Here is a 16,419-nt window from a genome sequence, read left to right as displayed (position 1 = left end):
TAGAAGAGGTTAATTTGAATCTTTGAAAAGTCAAGCTTTGTCCTTAGGCAAACCCAGACTGCATATGCATAGGTGCTTTCAATGTTAATTACTAATTTTGATGTTCTTCTGGATTTCTTTCTCAGTGAGCCATGCTGCTTGTCTTCTTGTCTTAGTGGTTGAATGTCTGGGGAGGGTCTCCTTTCTACCAACTGTATGTGTTCTAAATCCTCTGCTTAAATCCTATAATTCAAGAGACGTCTTAGCTTGATGCGAGCCTCTGAACCAAAAATCAGACTGTTCAAATCATGGATCTATATCCTTTAGACCATGGCTCTTCAACATTTGCAAAGTGAAGATGCATCTTTTCTTTTTGCAAGAAGTCCATGTTTAAGGTAATTAAAGACATTGTACTGACTGTCACATACAATCAAACTGAATTAGTTTAAACTTCAGATATCATTTTAGTACTTTTCATTTGTCCCATTTTCTTTCCTGCCTGCCTGTGAATATGGTTTGTCTGTTCCGTTTGTTTTACTGCTTTGCAATTTTTTTAGATGATTTCCTGACACCTTGTTATCTGCAATCTGAGAGTCACTGCTCTGCAAGTGCAAGTAGTGAGCAGAGACTGAGCAAAGCTCAGTGAGTGGTCTGCTGTCAAAACACTGAGGAGACAGTGGGTTAGGAGCCACCACAGTGGCTTCACGGTCATGCTAGTCTATTGCTGGTGAGCTTCTGTATCTGAGAGCAGGTTCGGAAATAATCTGTCCTGAAGCAAAAATGTATGTTTGAAGTTTTCCCCTCTTTGCTGTTCATTCTTTTTGGGCACCATGGAGAGATGTGTTCTTGCTCACCCCTAACAGTTAATACTGGAACAATTTTCTCATAGCTTATAGGTGTTGTTTAAATCTACTCAGTGAGTTTTTAGGAAATGATTCTGACTTATAGTAAAGTTATATGACATTTGATAATCAAATGTAGTCAGTGTTCCAGGCAGAGGCAATTTCTGCCTTTAGTAAATAAAAGATCCTGGAGATGAATCTCGTACTTTTAGCTGTTTGGGGTTGTTTTTGATGTTGTTGTTTTCTTTGCTCCCTAACATGTAAATCAGTAGTTCCTCCCATGTCCAAAAGAGAAGCAGTAACAACTTAAGCATAAAGACTTCCTTACATTAGTCTCATGTGGGTGCGGTGCCAGTAAGGAGAGGATGACAACAGGTGAGAGCTCAGCCCCGCAAGTATGAATTTTTAAGGATTAATAGTAGGATGCTCCAATGTTTCTTAAGTTTAATGATGGGGATGTAAGTAATGATCTGAATTGCAGATAGAAATGGTTCCTTCCTCTCTGATTTGGCATTGCAAGTTCCTTTGATGTAAAACTGTGAGCCTAATTTGCATAACATTACTCCTACTCCTATCAGTCTGTTGATGAGCTATCTTTATTAAATTTTCCACCATTTTGGGATTATTTACATACCTCCTGATTTTCTAATGAGATCCTGTTTCACTACACTGGGAGCCTTCTGATGAACATCTGATGCCCTATGAGTTTTGATACTTTTAGCGTGGTATTTAAGATTTTGCTGCTGTTACAAATTATTTCTCTCCATCAGAAATGACTGCCATTCTTAAGTGACGTGCAATGTCTTGTCAGGGAAATGACAAGTGTAGACGACAAAACAAGCAGCAGGATAATTAAGAACAAGTTCAACTGCTGGTTTTGTCCTTTATTAATATGAACGTATAGAATATTTCCAAAATTAAAGCATGAAAATAATTTGTTGTTTCACAAATTATCTTCTAAGTTATAGTAATCAATTTTATTCTGACTTCAGCTTTATTCTCACTTTATGTTCTATAGCAGAACATATTCTGAAAACAAGGTTTACTGCTGAGCACAAGAGTGAAGATCTGTATTCGCAGATCCCTTAAATATAGGGAAGATCCAAATTTTGGCCAGGAAGTAAACAGATTGCTTCCAAAGTAATTCTTCCTATTAATTTTCATGGAAACTACAATAGACGCAAAGAGCACAGTAACACTACTAGACAGAGCAAATTCTCAGCTACAAAACACATTTTTTCTACATAGTCACCATCATTAGCTGATTCACACAGAGGAACTGATCAAGACACTTGTCATTTTGTGATGTGACAGCTGTGCATGGCTTTCTGGAACGTGGCTTGGCTTTCACTTCACTGTCACCACTGCTGAAATGCATCACTCACTGCTTCACTGTGCTCACATTCACTGTGTGGTCCTCACCAATGTTCAGCAAGCATCAATGAATGTCAAAGGACGCCATTATTTCCACATAAAAGAATTCATTGACTCACCTTTTACTTCATACACACTCCATGTCAGAAACCATTTTGCCAGCTGTCTGCTGCCATCTGTCACACGGCAGGAAAATGTAAAGAAGAACTGGTCGGAAGGTTCAGCTTCTACTGCCATATCACCAACATCTGCCTCCGAAGTGGTAGACCAACATAATAAAATAGGAGTCATTACTCTTGGAGCAGCCCTTATAAGTTAGTACTTTTGACATTTCATTAAACTTCATGAAATAAACATGTATCATTCTTCATGAGTTGATATGATTATAATATCTAATGTTTTTCTTGAAGTCATCATGGGGTATCCTTTACTTTCCAGCCTCCGTGAGACATTTTCCTCCTCTTCTCTAGCATTTTTTTTCTCCTTTGTTTTTGGCAGAAAAGTGAAAGAAGGGTGAAAAAAAAAATAAAAAAAAATTGCAAAAATAAAAGATTTTCTTCAAGATGTATTCCGTAGAATTAGTTCAAGAGATGGAGTCTTCTTTATTTTCCAAAAGAAATGAAAATTCCTTGGAGCTATTCTATTCTCATCCCATAGTTTTATCTTTGGGTCTGGAGAAGGGAAGATACCACTGCACCTAGGACTAAGATTTAATACTTGCTAAACTTTAAGGCTTATCAACTAACTGTGAGAACTTCATTTGTGCAGTTGGTAGCCTATTCACAATAAACACCCAAGAGAAAGATATTATTTATTTGTTTATTTATTCTGTTTTAAATAGCAGTCCCTTAAAGTAGAGTTTACTGAATAATGCAAGCTATTTGAGGAATTATGTATGCAGGCTTAAATCAGGCATCAAAGAATTACATCACTTACTTGTTCCTAACATGTCTGCTTTGTAATATGTGGAACATGCCCATGTACAAGAATAAAGTAAAATGTAAAAAAAAAAAGCAAAAAAATTGACTCTCTAAAAGGTACAACTGTTTGGCCCATGTGATTCATTTTGATTGGGAATATTTCCTCATTTACCTCTTGCAACACAACTAATAATTTACAATTTGAGTGATAATATGTGGTAAAGTATTACTATTTCAAATCATTTTTGCAGATCTTAAAGGTCTATCACAGACTGTAGGTTCTCTACTTAAAAATAAGGCACTATACAAAATTCTGTAATATATTTCAAAAAAGCAAAGACTTTTTCATTGTGCTTTAAAATCTTTCAAAAGAATGTGAGGAGTTTTGAAGGATACATGGAGAGGATCACTTTTTATTTGATGAGTCAAGTTTATAATAAAATGCCTCCAAAGACCAATAAAAAATATTTGAGTTGGCAGAAGGCAGGATATTAATGTATTGATATAATCTTGGTAATAATACAGTATGTTCTCGAGCTTGGAGTTTTTAAGAAACTCTGAGGACTGAAGTGACTGTGTTTATTCAGGTATCCAGAAGTTATAAAGTACATTTTATGGCTTAAAAGGTATACTTAAAAATAGGCGATACCTGGATGCATGTGGTTACTGTGTTGTCCTCGTGAAGCTTCAGAGTAAATATAGGGACACTGACCCTCCCCCTGAGCAAATGTCCCCCTACACAGGGCGCTGGGACATGAAGGGTTCACACAGCAGCTCCATATCCAACAATGCAGGAGGCCATGGCACACAGAAAAGTGGAAGGCTGCACTATACGAATGTCTCAGCAGTCCTCAAATGCCATAACAGCCTTTACAGCAGCAGGTAACTTGTTTGATGACTGTGTTGCTACAACATATAGGAAGGCACAAAACTCCGTAAAGCCATCTGTGCACCCTTCTCACACTCACGGGCCAAGCACAAGCCAGCCACATTGTGGCTCAGTTCTTCAGTGCTAGCAATGTTCCAAAATCCTCCCTGTTTTCACTGTTCTCAAGGGTTAATTCAATAAACAAAACACAATAAAAGCTACTGAAAAGTCTGGAGCAGGAAGGAAGTTGGCCTGCTGCTCCTTGGTTTCCCATGCTGCCACTGTTATAAATCACCATTTTCAACAAGGTGCCTACAGCTGACCTAGAATTTCACTTTCTTTTCTTCTAAGTACAATTAAGAATCAGTCCTAAAAACATGAGACTTATCACTGGAGGAGGAAGGGACAGAATAGTTTCATTGCTGGTGGCGAAGTGCTCATGTGAAACCATCATCCATCTGGAGCAATCACTAAAAGGTAGAGTGAGAAGCTCATTCTTGGAAACCTGGTTACAAAATTTCCTTTAATATCTATGAGAACGGGAATCTGACTTTTTAATTTACAAGTAAACCTGATGGGCATTTTAAGAACTACTAACTCTCTCTTGTATCAACTTTCAAAATTCTTCTGGGCTTTCTTGCTCTACCTGTATCTTGAGCTTGCGTATAGGAAGGACTTACATCCCTTACCTCCATATTGCCATGCTTTCCCTCTATGTTGTTTCTTTTTTTCCCTTACACACTTTGTATTGTTCAGTTGATTTGCTGAACAGCTAAGTGCTTTGAAGACATGTACATTGCATTGAAGTATGCTTTTCCATCACCTAATTGCACTGGTCACTCCATGTATGGTGCCAACTCTTGGATTATGGCTTGCATTTAAATAAAAATCAATTCAAGACAATAGCTGAAGAACCTCCATTATTTTTAGATGGCTTACTTCATTTTTATGTAGATTTTTCTGAGTTTGAGTATGAATGAAATGTGTGATAATGAAGAAAATGACACCGATTTACTCAAACCTTTCAGAGCAGTGAATAATTACAGCTTAAATAGTGTTTCTCTTCAACTTGGTGTGCATACACACAGGCTTGACCTAAGGATATATGTTCCATATGGAGATAATTTGTGAAACTCCTCGTTGTTTTTTTGCAGGACATTTGGGATTATATTTTAAAAGACACAAGATAAATTAATGCTCCTTGTACAAAAAAAGAAAAAGGGCTAGTTCCTTTATTTGGCAGATTTTCATACCATCCAGAAAAACAGGGGCTGCGCGGCATTTGAGCGTTAGGCCTTTGTTTCGCAGAATCCAATGTGCCTCTAGGACAAGAAGAGAGCCTGTGCAACAGGTTTCTTCGCCCTGGCAGACCTGTTCAGACAAATTAACTTGTTCTGACCAGTTTTGCTCTGTCTGACTGAGGGGAGGCAGAGGGGTGTGGAGTGTCATGACGCTGCCTTTACTGGGTGAATGTTGCTGATTTGTAGCTACTTAATGAATTTTATCTTGCATTTGTGATGCTCCCTCTCCAATTGCTGCAGCTGCAGAGGCCTCCTGCATCGTAAGCCTTGTTTTTGGGGTAGGTGCAGGCACAAATGACTGATGCTTTCATATTCCTCATAAAGAATCAGGTTGGTCTCACTAACACTGGATGTGTATCTGTGGTCTCCTGGCTGTCAGGTGGTGTGGTGCCCATTCATGGCCTTGCCATGAGCACTCATTGCAGAAATGGTACACAGAAGCTGTGGTCTTATGGCAGGCACTCCCTACAGCGTGGCTAATAGTGCCTGGTGTGCAGGAAACAACACCTGGGGCTATGAGTAGCACCGTATGTTTATTTCAAGTATATATGCTACATGGATACATGTCGTGGGATATGTGGATACAGGAGACACGACTCAAAATATTTGTACCTGGAAGCAGGAAATTAGGCTCTGAAGTCTGTTTGTCTGTATATATATATATATACACACACAGATGTCTACATCTTGTTTTTCAAAGACAGAGTACACTGCAGTTCCCTGTGTAGACGTAGATATTCACTCAGAATGTCTGAAAATCAAACCACTTGAAAACGTGGACTAAAAAGACCGCTGGCAGGCACGGCGATCGTTTTGCATGCGGCTTTCATTTAGATTCACATTTCTGTAAATCTTGGTTATTTCTGATCCCACCCAGGGTGAGACTGTGCCACCTGGAAGTGAAGCACAGAACAAACAAGCTCAGCCTCTTGCACGCACAGCTTAGGCAAGACATGGAGGTGTACGGAGAAGCTGACATTTACATGCAGCTGTGGGCAGCACTGCCTCTAGCTTACCTCTCCACCAGCGAGCAGGCAGATTTGTGCTGTCTGTTTCCACCGACGGACTGTGGACCTGCAGCAAACTTACCTTTCAGAGCCTTGTTTGCAAGGTTCCTCTCTGCATGCTCAGTGTGAGGTCTGCCGGCTTCTTGCCCTGTGTGAGGGTGGGTTAACGCTCTCTGAAATGTGGGCTCAGTGATCACAGTGTTCTGGCAGCAGAGCAGCAGGAGGCCTTGCTTGCGTCCACAAAGGTATCTTTGTAGGGCCTGTGGCCGTGGGCGTACAGCAGCTCAGGAATACACAGCTTGTCATTAGTAATTATCCAGGTGTTGTAACCCAAGATCTGCCACAACACCTACAGTCCCAAAAAGCAGCGTGCTTCTGTTGTGCAGCTCATTCTCATCTATTCATTACTACACTGAGTGTCCTTTGCAACAGTCCAGCTAATTAGAGGTTCTACACACACCGCTACGTATAACAGACATACAAAGTTCCCTAAATGTTATTTAGATGCTGGAAGGATATGAAAGAGCAACAGAATAAATGAAAAACAATCAAACATATCCAATGTATTCATGGTTAGACCTGTGGGGAACCGTTTACATTCCCTGTTGTTTAAGGAATCTTTTTTGAATCACAGAGAGACCCATTTAGAGTCTCAGAGCTCTTTACAGGCCACTTCTGAATAGAGAGTGCAGAACAGCCACTGGTACTATTTTCAGTTTTTTCTCTTTTTCAGCAGTTGTTTAAAAGAAGAGATTTATTCATTTATTCAGTTAAATTCACCGGGGCCGGCTGTGCTGGAGAAGGGACTGAAAGCTCCAATTCACTTTAATTTGTCTGTTTGCTTACACTCTGTGCTGGAATGCAGCAGCAAACAGCCAGAAGTTTTTTATCCATGAATGCACTTTTCAAACAAGGACATCTGAAAATAGACATTTAGTTCTGTAACCACGAATGTAAGTTTTTGATTCCAGCAAAAACTGAAGCAATGAACAACACTTAGTTAAGTTCTCTGTGGGACTTGGTGTGGCAGAAAATGGAAATGTAAAGTCCTGTAGCCCATGCCACTGAGTTAGTGGCTCCCCTTTCACACCGGGGATCTACTTAGAGCTTGCTGTTGAGCTAAACTATCAAAATGGGCCTAACACTAAGCAAGTACCAAATCTCACTGAACTTGTGCAGGGCTGGTGCTTAAATGTCATGTTGGTTCAGGACATGAGAGAATGGGTAAGCCAAATAAACAAACAAGAGCAATAAAAGAACAGGTGAGATCAAACACTCAGCGCAAAGATCCAGTAGTTAATACACCTAATGACACTGGCTCTGACTGTAGGCAGGGTTGATGGAAATACTTCCCTGATTCAGCAAGGCAAAACTTTATGCACAAACACAATGCATAAACAAAACCCAGATAAACTCCACAGTCCAGCTCATAGGTCTGGGATACCACCAGTCCTCTCCACATAAAAGTCCCCAAATGGTCCTGGCAACACATTGGGTGTTGTCTGTCTTTGAGAGGCTCAAGGTGCTGTAGCTGCCATACAAAACTTCTCAGCTCTGGCCTGGCCCTAAAATCAAGGCTTTGCTGTGTGGCGGGCCACTTACTGCAGCTCTAGGGCAAAATTGCTCATCCCCAGGTGAGTCAGTTCCTGCAGTGTTCAGAGCATAGCAAACTAGATAAGCCCTATATGGTGGGTGTTCAGGGGGCTCCTTCTGGCCCCAAAAAACAATGATCACAAATTGCCCCAGATGCATACAGAGTTGCATAAGTTCATGGAATAAACATCATAATTGCATGATTCTCCCTCTCTCTCTCCCCCTGCACCCCCCCCCATTCTTTCCCCCGAAATGCACGATATACAAAACAATAACAACTTACACAAGGGATTTAAGAACGTGTAAGAATGTGGCTTTTTTAGTCGGCATATGTCATATGATAGATCTCTGGTTTTATCGATGTGTCTGTCTGTCTCTCTATTTAACCATTTACCTATTGTAATGTTCTAGTTCTGTTTTGTTCCCTTTTTGTGAGCAGAGAAAATGAGTGATATTTGCTATATGCCGTACAAGTATGCAATCATCATATTTGATATATCATTCTCTGAATAATGGCATAAGATACTGTTAAAACCAGTAATTAAGAACTGAAGCATAATTACAAAACAAGATACCTGTTAAAGTAAATGCATGCTGTTGCAATTACATTTTTGTTTCATTTCCATGTTCTCCTTCAGCCTAGGAAGCTTTTCAGAAATTAAAACTTATTTCTATGTAAAGCCACTTCCCCAGTTTTCCTTTCTTTTCCCCCTCAAACTACTTCGCATGACAGATACGATGTGATGCTTGTCTGTCTAATTTAACAGTTCAAAGAAATAAGAGTTTTCTTAGTTGCGCTTAACCGTGCTAATAATATTCTGTTGTCTGTGGAATTACTGTCCCACAGGAATTTTTCTCTGGATGTTCAAGTAAAAGCCTTCTTGTACATATATGAAATCTCTGTAGTTGTATAAGGGCATAATCATTTCCTAAGCATGCAAATTAAATAACCACTTTAGCCTCAGCTAATGTATAGGGAAGATGGGACATAAAGTGCCTTTGTAACCATGCATCCCCCCTGATGTGACAGAATCTCTGTACAGCATTGCTACTAGTAAAAAGAATCTGCTGTGTTTCTCTGCATCCTGGAAGCCAGCAAAGCCAAATGAATGAGCTACATCATTCTGAAAGCCACTCTTTCTCAGACACATCTCCTGTATTTTTGAGCATGTGAATAAACTACAAGGGTTTAACCACTAATTCAAACTTTTTTGAGTAAAATGTGTTGGGTTTTTTTTTTTTCCTTATATTTCCATGGGTATTCACAACAGATATTCTTGTTCCATTACTATTGAGATGACCTTAACATGTCTAAGTCTATGTAGTGAGGGCATTTATTCTGAGCTGTTTTTTTCCCTCAGCACCAGTGAGGGCTTACAGCCCACAGCCACCACTTCTGCTCCCAACTCTGCTCCCAGGATGTGCCAGCCTTCAGTGGAGCCATGTGCTACACTGAATGAATGCATTTTTTCATGCTACAAGCATCCTTGTTCACACTTACGTGGTCCACAGGAGCAAACAGAGAGAACAGTGGAGGCATAGACTTTGGAAACAAGTTCCAGAAAACAACAGCCATCTCAGTATATCTATATTTTTCACTCATTTTTCATATTTTTTCCAAATTCTTGACCAGTTGTAGCACAGTATTTGTTACTGCATTAATATTTTTGTATCATGTAATTATAAGAAGTTCAGGGCTTTATTCTACAGAATCATATAGAATCATAGAATGGCATGGTTGGAAGAGATCTCAAAGATCGTCGAGCTCCAACCCTGTACCATGGGCAGGGCTGCCAGACACCAGCTCTGCTGCCCAGGGCCCCATCCAACTTGGCCTTGGGTGCCTCCAGTGATAGGAGAACACAGCTTTTCTGGGCAGCTGTGCCAGGTCCTCATCAGTTGAGTGCCTCACTCATTTACTGTCTTATCTCTTAACAACTGTGGTAATTTTGCCCTTATATAAAACTAGGTTCCAAACATAAAATGAGTATAGAATCCTAATTCAACAAAACAAAACTATAACCTATAACTCATACATTCAGTAATTAAATCCTCCTATCATTAAAACGCTGTTGTTATCCGCTCAGAAATCGTCTTTTTGTCTTAGTGTCAATTTGAGAGGTCACTATCTGCAAGATGCCCAGTAGTGTAATTTGAAAATGCAACTTTTTCTGAATGCCTGCTTCCAAGCCTATGAAGAATCACAAAAGGATGAGAGCAAGTTACTCAGCCACTCACAGACTGACATACCTCATGATTTGCCACAGGCCAGACTGAGTTAATTACATCTATGGGAAGGTGTACTACTCCTGATATATGAGGGTAGAACACATACATTTATATCATGATTAATACAGGTGCAAAAGCAGCATTTCTTGAAGGCAGAGTGTGACCAAGCAGATGGTATGAATTCCTTCAGAATTAGCTTATTCACCTTCATTTGATGATACTCTGAATTTTAACAGAATAAATTATTGAGGATTGCTATATTGTCATACAGGCATGAAAGATACTTGAAGACAGCAGAAGACAGAAAACATGGCACAGAAAATCACAGTTCTCTCATTTTTATCCAACCTTAGTAATTGAGTGAGAAGTAAGCACAGTAAAATGTCTATTCTTTTGCACAGTGGGATAACACGTTTGGTGGTAAAAAAGGGTAATCAGTTATGTCACTGACATAAATGAATTAAAGAATTCATCATCAAGTGTAAAGATTGTAATTTATGACTACTCGGAATTCTGTAGTGCTGTTAAATAGGTAACAGCAGGTACTGGCAGACAGACAGCATCAGAGGGGGCAAAGAAGATGACTGCAAGTGGGAAGGGAGGTGTGGCTGTCCAGAAGTCTTAAATAAAAGCAGCTTGCCAGGAAAAGTGAAAATGGAGGTGACTTTCATATTTTATGGTCTTTAGTGAAAAGAGCTGAAGTATGGCAGTTCCTTGGTACAGCCAGGAGTATTTTAACTTTGACAAAAATGCTGAAAGATGAAATACTTCATGCAGGTGGGATTCTCCTTTTTTACTGTTGTTTTTAAGAATATATCATACAAGTTGCTTAAGCTACTGTTGTGATACAACAGATAAGGATGTGACTGAGCTCTGAAGATAATACAGCTCCTTTTCTTCAGAAATGTGGAGTTTCCTGGGACATCCCACTTGAGTTCAGGAAGGTCATAATACTGACCACAGCCTCAGAGTGTCTGAAGCAGCCTAAGTTGACAAAAGTCAGTCTCTCAGTGTGAATCACTGGCCTTTAGATGAGTCACTTAAAATATGAGGCTTAAAAAAGCCCACTGGAAAGAAATGTAACTTCCAGGGCCTAGGCCACTGTGTTTTCTAAGTTTTATTTTGCTACTTCTACTACTATCCATTGGTAGCTTAAATTGTCTTGCACATCAGCCTGAGACAAAGTTCATGGTCCAATATTCTTGCTAGGTAAATGTTTCCAAAGAAGTAGTAAGTGCTGATGTGAATGGTACGTGTGGTTTCCTCAGTATTTCACTTGACCGCTTTTCTCTCTGGACTAGAAATACATGTATTTTTCTGTTCCTTTTGAATGTATTTCTTCTCAGTGATCAGTGATCAGAAAATGCAGATTGACTGAAAGAAAATATAACTACAGATATTTCAGACAACTTTCTTTTTCCTTACTTTGTCCTACCCTTAGTCTTCTTCCAAAGAAATCAGTCTACTGCCAGGGCATGTATCTGGAATCAAAGTGACCACTCACTCTGTTTTTGTGGCACCTTATATACTTCAAAACTAGCATTGAAAATAGCCTTTTTTTTTTTTTTTCTTTCATTGTGAAGGAATTTCTTTCTGTTAGTAATTTCCTGCCATGAAAGATTTCATGCAGATAATGGTTTTCAAAGAATGCAATCACTTGCGCAATTTGAGACAATAGCTTAGTACTTTTGTTTCCTGTCTAAGCCAAGGAAAAATAAGGAAAGCTCAACAGAAGCCTAGCAAATTTTGGACCGCTTTGTCCTTCTGCTTCTATGTAACAGAAACAATCAGATATGCTAAAATATAAATCATATGGATACTGTCAAAGTAACATTATTATTTACTGAGCTACTCAATCTATCATGCTGCAGATTTTCATAATTTAAGTAGAAGCTCAGAAGATGTGAGAACACAGGATGAGGCTTTATTAAATGGTAGGATTTGTGAGAATAGTGCTTCTGGTCAGATTAACACACAGAACTACACTACAGGCTTCAGAATAATGCTGTTTTGTTGTATTTTTCTGTATGTTACAAACACGAAAATCAGGTTTGTAATTGTACTGTCAAAGTAAGTATTGCCAGCTTAATAAACATACTATGTAACATTATGAAAACAGCAAAATTTTCATATGTTATACAATGAAATATAACATTAAAAATGATTTTATGTATGAAAGTACAGCAATATTTATAAGTCCAAGGTGGTTTTGAATTCAAAGCCCATGTTACCCTCACTTCAAGATTTTGCTGCCCAGTGAATAATTTTGTCTGTGTACTGAGAGGGCAGATGTATACCTGGTAAATCAAAGAGAATTATGAAATGTGATTGTCCATGGAATTCCAGTTCTGCATCAGTGTTTCATGTGAGTTGATTGTCAATTCTGTAGCCTTCAACAATCCGACCGTATTCAAGAACTTTAGGCAACAAACTGTGACCTGTAAACACCTTGTATAAAATGTTAATATAATTAAACATCTGCAGTTTACACTATGGTTCTGTCCTGTGAACATTAAAGACAGTGCGTTTAATTGAGTGAAGTGTTTTATTGTGATGATAGTCATTTACTAAATTTATGCTGACATCATGAATGTGTATATGTATTCCAGACAAAAAATAGGATTTTAGTTGGTTAAAAATAAGGAACAAACATGATACTACCAAGACTCATTTTGACTTGAAATTCATTACAATCAAATATACTGTCCTACCACTTGGGACAAACCCAAGCCAGGAGAGGGGCTGGGCAGAGAATGGACTGAAAGTAGCCCTGAGAAGGACACTGAGAGTGTTGATTGATGGAAATGAAATTAGTTCTACATGGGACATCAGTGTGCACTTGCAGTCCAGAAAGGCAACCTTACCACAGAATTTCAGGTTTTCTATTTCCTCCCCAGCTGACTTAGTTTTGTATCCCACAAAACATTTTCCACAAAATTCCCTTTCTCACTGGACACATATTGGAGGATCTGCTGTCACTGGACTACCAGCTCTTTCTTTCTCCATCCAGGACTTTCCACTGTTGTCTCTCTGTGTTCACAAAGCTGTGAAAAGAAAGCACAGGAATTTTTTAGTCCCTGTAGCCCTGGAGGAGCCAGAAGGCCAGGTGGGACTGAGCGCATGGCCAGGCAGCAATGCTTTCTGTCTGAGCCCTGAAATCCTGTATCTCAGGGGAGAAGACAGCAGGAAGCTTGTACTGTTTGTTGAGGTACAAAGACACCATAATACAGGAAACAGCTGTGTTTGTCTGACTTTCCAGAGGATGCAGGAGAAATAAGGGAGGAGCCAACAGTAAGTTTGAGTACTGATTTATTAAAGAGTCTAAAAATTCAATTTTATGAGACTGTCCCTGTGAACCTGACCTAATTGTATCCTAGGTTTGTTCTAGTAGCCATCACTAGTGTGTGCCATGATTTTGAACGTAGGTAGGCACGAAGGATGCATTCATGTACAAACACTACTGTATTTGTATTCATACTAGCAATCATTTCCCAAGAATCAGCCCAGCATTTCTATTTGGAAAGGCAGTAGTACATGGTACTTTTTATAGGGGAAAAGCTAATTAGTAATCTCAGTATGTTACAGGATTCAGTGACTATAAATTGAATTTGCAAATAGCATTAGAAGCATTAGAAGAATTTCTACTTTAAAACTCTCTGTTTCCTAAAGTCTCAGTCTTTCAAAGCATTTATCTGTGAGACTGTCCATGCTTCCCAAAGAAAGCTGTGGGGTTAGATCCTTACTCTTTGACTTGACTCTGCTACAGCAAGGGATTCAGCCATCTGTCCAAATTGGCGGCACTAAGTGAAGCTCTCAGAAGGCTCTCTTCTGCTTCCTTCCCTACCAATTGTATAGGCTGGATGTGGACAGCGTAGCTTGGCTGAAGAAACTCTACTACAGCTGCTCTGATCTCCTGAGAGGTTGGGCAGGACACCTGAATCAGGAGACACAGACAAACATATCTTAGCATGGAGGTATTTTCTACCATCATAGGCAGAAAAGAGAAAGTTCACAGGCCAAACCAGCTTGTGTTGCACACAAAAAAATACTGCAGACATTGGTGCAGATTAGACTCTATTAACTTCACAAAGTGCTAATCAAAAATGTGCTCATCCCAATTGTGATTCCCAGTCTGTGAAGGCAAGTGTTAAATTTAAATGCCATAGTCAGAGGTGGAGATGGGAGTAGTAGGAAAGGTTTACAGACAGAACAAATTATACATCAATTTTCATATTAGTATTACATAATTGTATGGAAGTGTCTCTGTTCTCTCTACTCTATGCAGTCTCTCTAGGAAGGGATCTTGAGAAACAGCTTCTCAGTGACTTGAACCTTCCATTCCAAGGCTGTCAGCCTTTCCTCAACTCTTCTGTTGGTCTCTAAATCTTTTGGTGACCAGGGAAGTCACTCTGGCCCCCTTCCCAAAACCTGTTTGGTGGAGGCGATCTGCATGCCTTTCACTGCCATCAGAGGCAGGGCAACATTCCTCTGCTTGCAACCTGCACCCATCTGTCCCCCATCAGCTGGTGGATACTAAAATAAATCGGGAGTGGGCTGATGTAGAAGCAGTGCTACAGAGGGCATGTTCTCCACAGGAAATGTGTAAACAAATATTTGGATGGTCTAAAAATATGAACAAAGAAGCCTCTGTGGCACAACAATGAACTTTGTGGCACATGTTCTACATACTCTTGTTAAATAGCAAAATGAAATTACTAAGGAGTTTTAAACAGTCAAAGCCATAGACTCTTGTGCATAGAGGTAGTGTTGGACTCCTACATCATGTTTTCTTTTTGTCATATAAAAAAAAAACAAACAGGCTTATATCCATAAAATTTTTCAAAAATTCTCTATCTATTCTGATGCTGATAGTATGTCTGGACTTGTGCCCAGCTCTAAACTCCTGAGAATTTCCAACCTTAGCACCAGCACCAGTGCTGCCTCACTGTATTTGGTTGTCAAAAAGTTTGGGAGAAGTGTAGTTTAGAGGCAGTGCTATGATGTTTTTACTCTTCCAGTCTTCATTGTCACCATTTCTCTCAGTTAAAGTGCAGAAGTATCTCATATCCTGTTGCTCCAGGTCTGCCCAAGACTTTCTGATGTTTATTACTCTTTTCCCTTGTGTTGAATCTCTGCCCAGTTATGTGTCATGAGCGGATTTCACTCCCTTATGTCCATATTCCTTCACCCTGGCCAAAGATGTGTATGTGAGGAATGAAGTCACTCCCAGTCATTACTGGTCTCTGTGGCACACAGTTATTCATACTTCTCCTGCTCAAATTCTTATTTTACACTATTGCTCTCTGCCTTTGCTATTCATGCTAACTCTTTTTCTGTGCTTACTAACCCTTATTAATTGTAATGAGGCTGTGACAAGCTCTTTAAAGAGGTTGCATGGGAAAAATGCTGTAAAAGACCAGATAAATTAGAATCACAGTTATTCAGTTTTGTTTTTCAAAAACAGTCTGATTTGTCAAAGATAAGCTCCTTCCTGTTATTTTACATGTATTATCCCCAGTTAAATACTAACTTTCTGTGAGTTCCTTGGCTTTCACACTAACAAGTGTTTTGTCCTCTTCTCTTTGTAGACTCAGTATTCTTCTCTAGTATGATTTTCCTTGGCAGTGAAGGGCTGAATGTTAGAAGTAGGATTAATTTGTTTGGTTGCAGCCATGTAGACATCTATATATTCTCTACTTTGTTCAAATGTCATATATTTAAGGTTTTGTTGTTGTTGCTGTTTTTTCTTTTAGAGGCTTACTTTAGCAGCTGGAAAGCAATCACATACAGACTCTCATATCCTCCCATCACATCAGTTATAGCTACTGTAACAACAAGCATTCCCACTACCAGATAGTTTTCCTAATGAAAAGGTTCTCAACCCCTCAGGAACAACACTAATTAATTTAGAGCTTCCTCTCATTTTTCTCAGCATGAATACTTTTGGGTCAGTTCTACAAGCACTGCTCTGCTGCTCTCATTGCTCTGCCTTATCTCTCTGCTCTGCCTGTTGGGCCTTCCTTTTTAGAGAACCCGTAAGGAGGGATAGAAGAGCACTCCTTCACAGCGCATCTCTATGTTACTCTCAGTGTGGTTCTACTATGTATCAGATTCATGATTCCAACTATGGGGTACTTTCCCATTCTCTTGTTATTCATCTCTCTGTAAGCCCAAACATTCTTCATAAAAACAACATCTGGTCTGCTTCTGAGATGGACTATAACATCAGTGACATTTTCTAGTTACCAATTCTTGACCTTTCAAATCACAATTGCAATTTCTCATTATGTTTTCTTCTTAGACCTC

This window comes from Excalfactoria chinensis, chromosome 2, assembly GCF_039878825.1.
Source record: "Excalfactoria chinensis isolate bCotChi1 chromosome 2, bCotChi1.hap2, whole genome shotgun sequence".
In the NCBI taxonomy this organism is placed as follows: Eukaryota; Metazoa; Chordata; class Aves; order Galliformes; family Phasianidae; genus Excalfactoria; species Excalfactoria chinensis.
Note: the sequence above shows the minus strand (reverse complement) of the source record.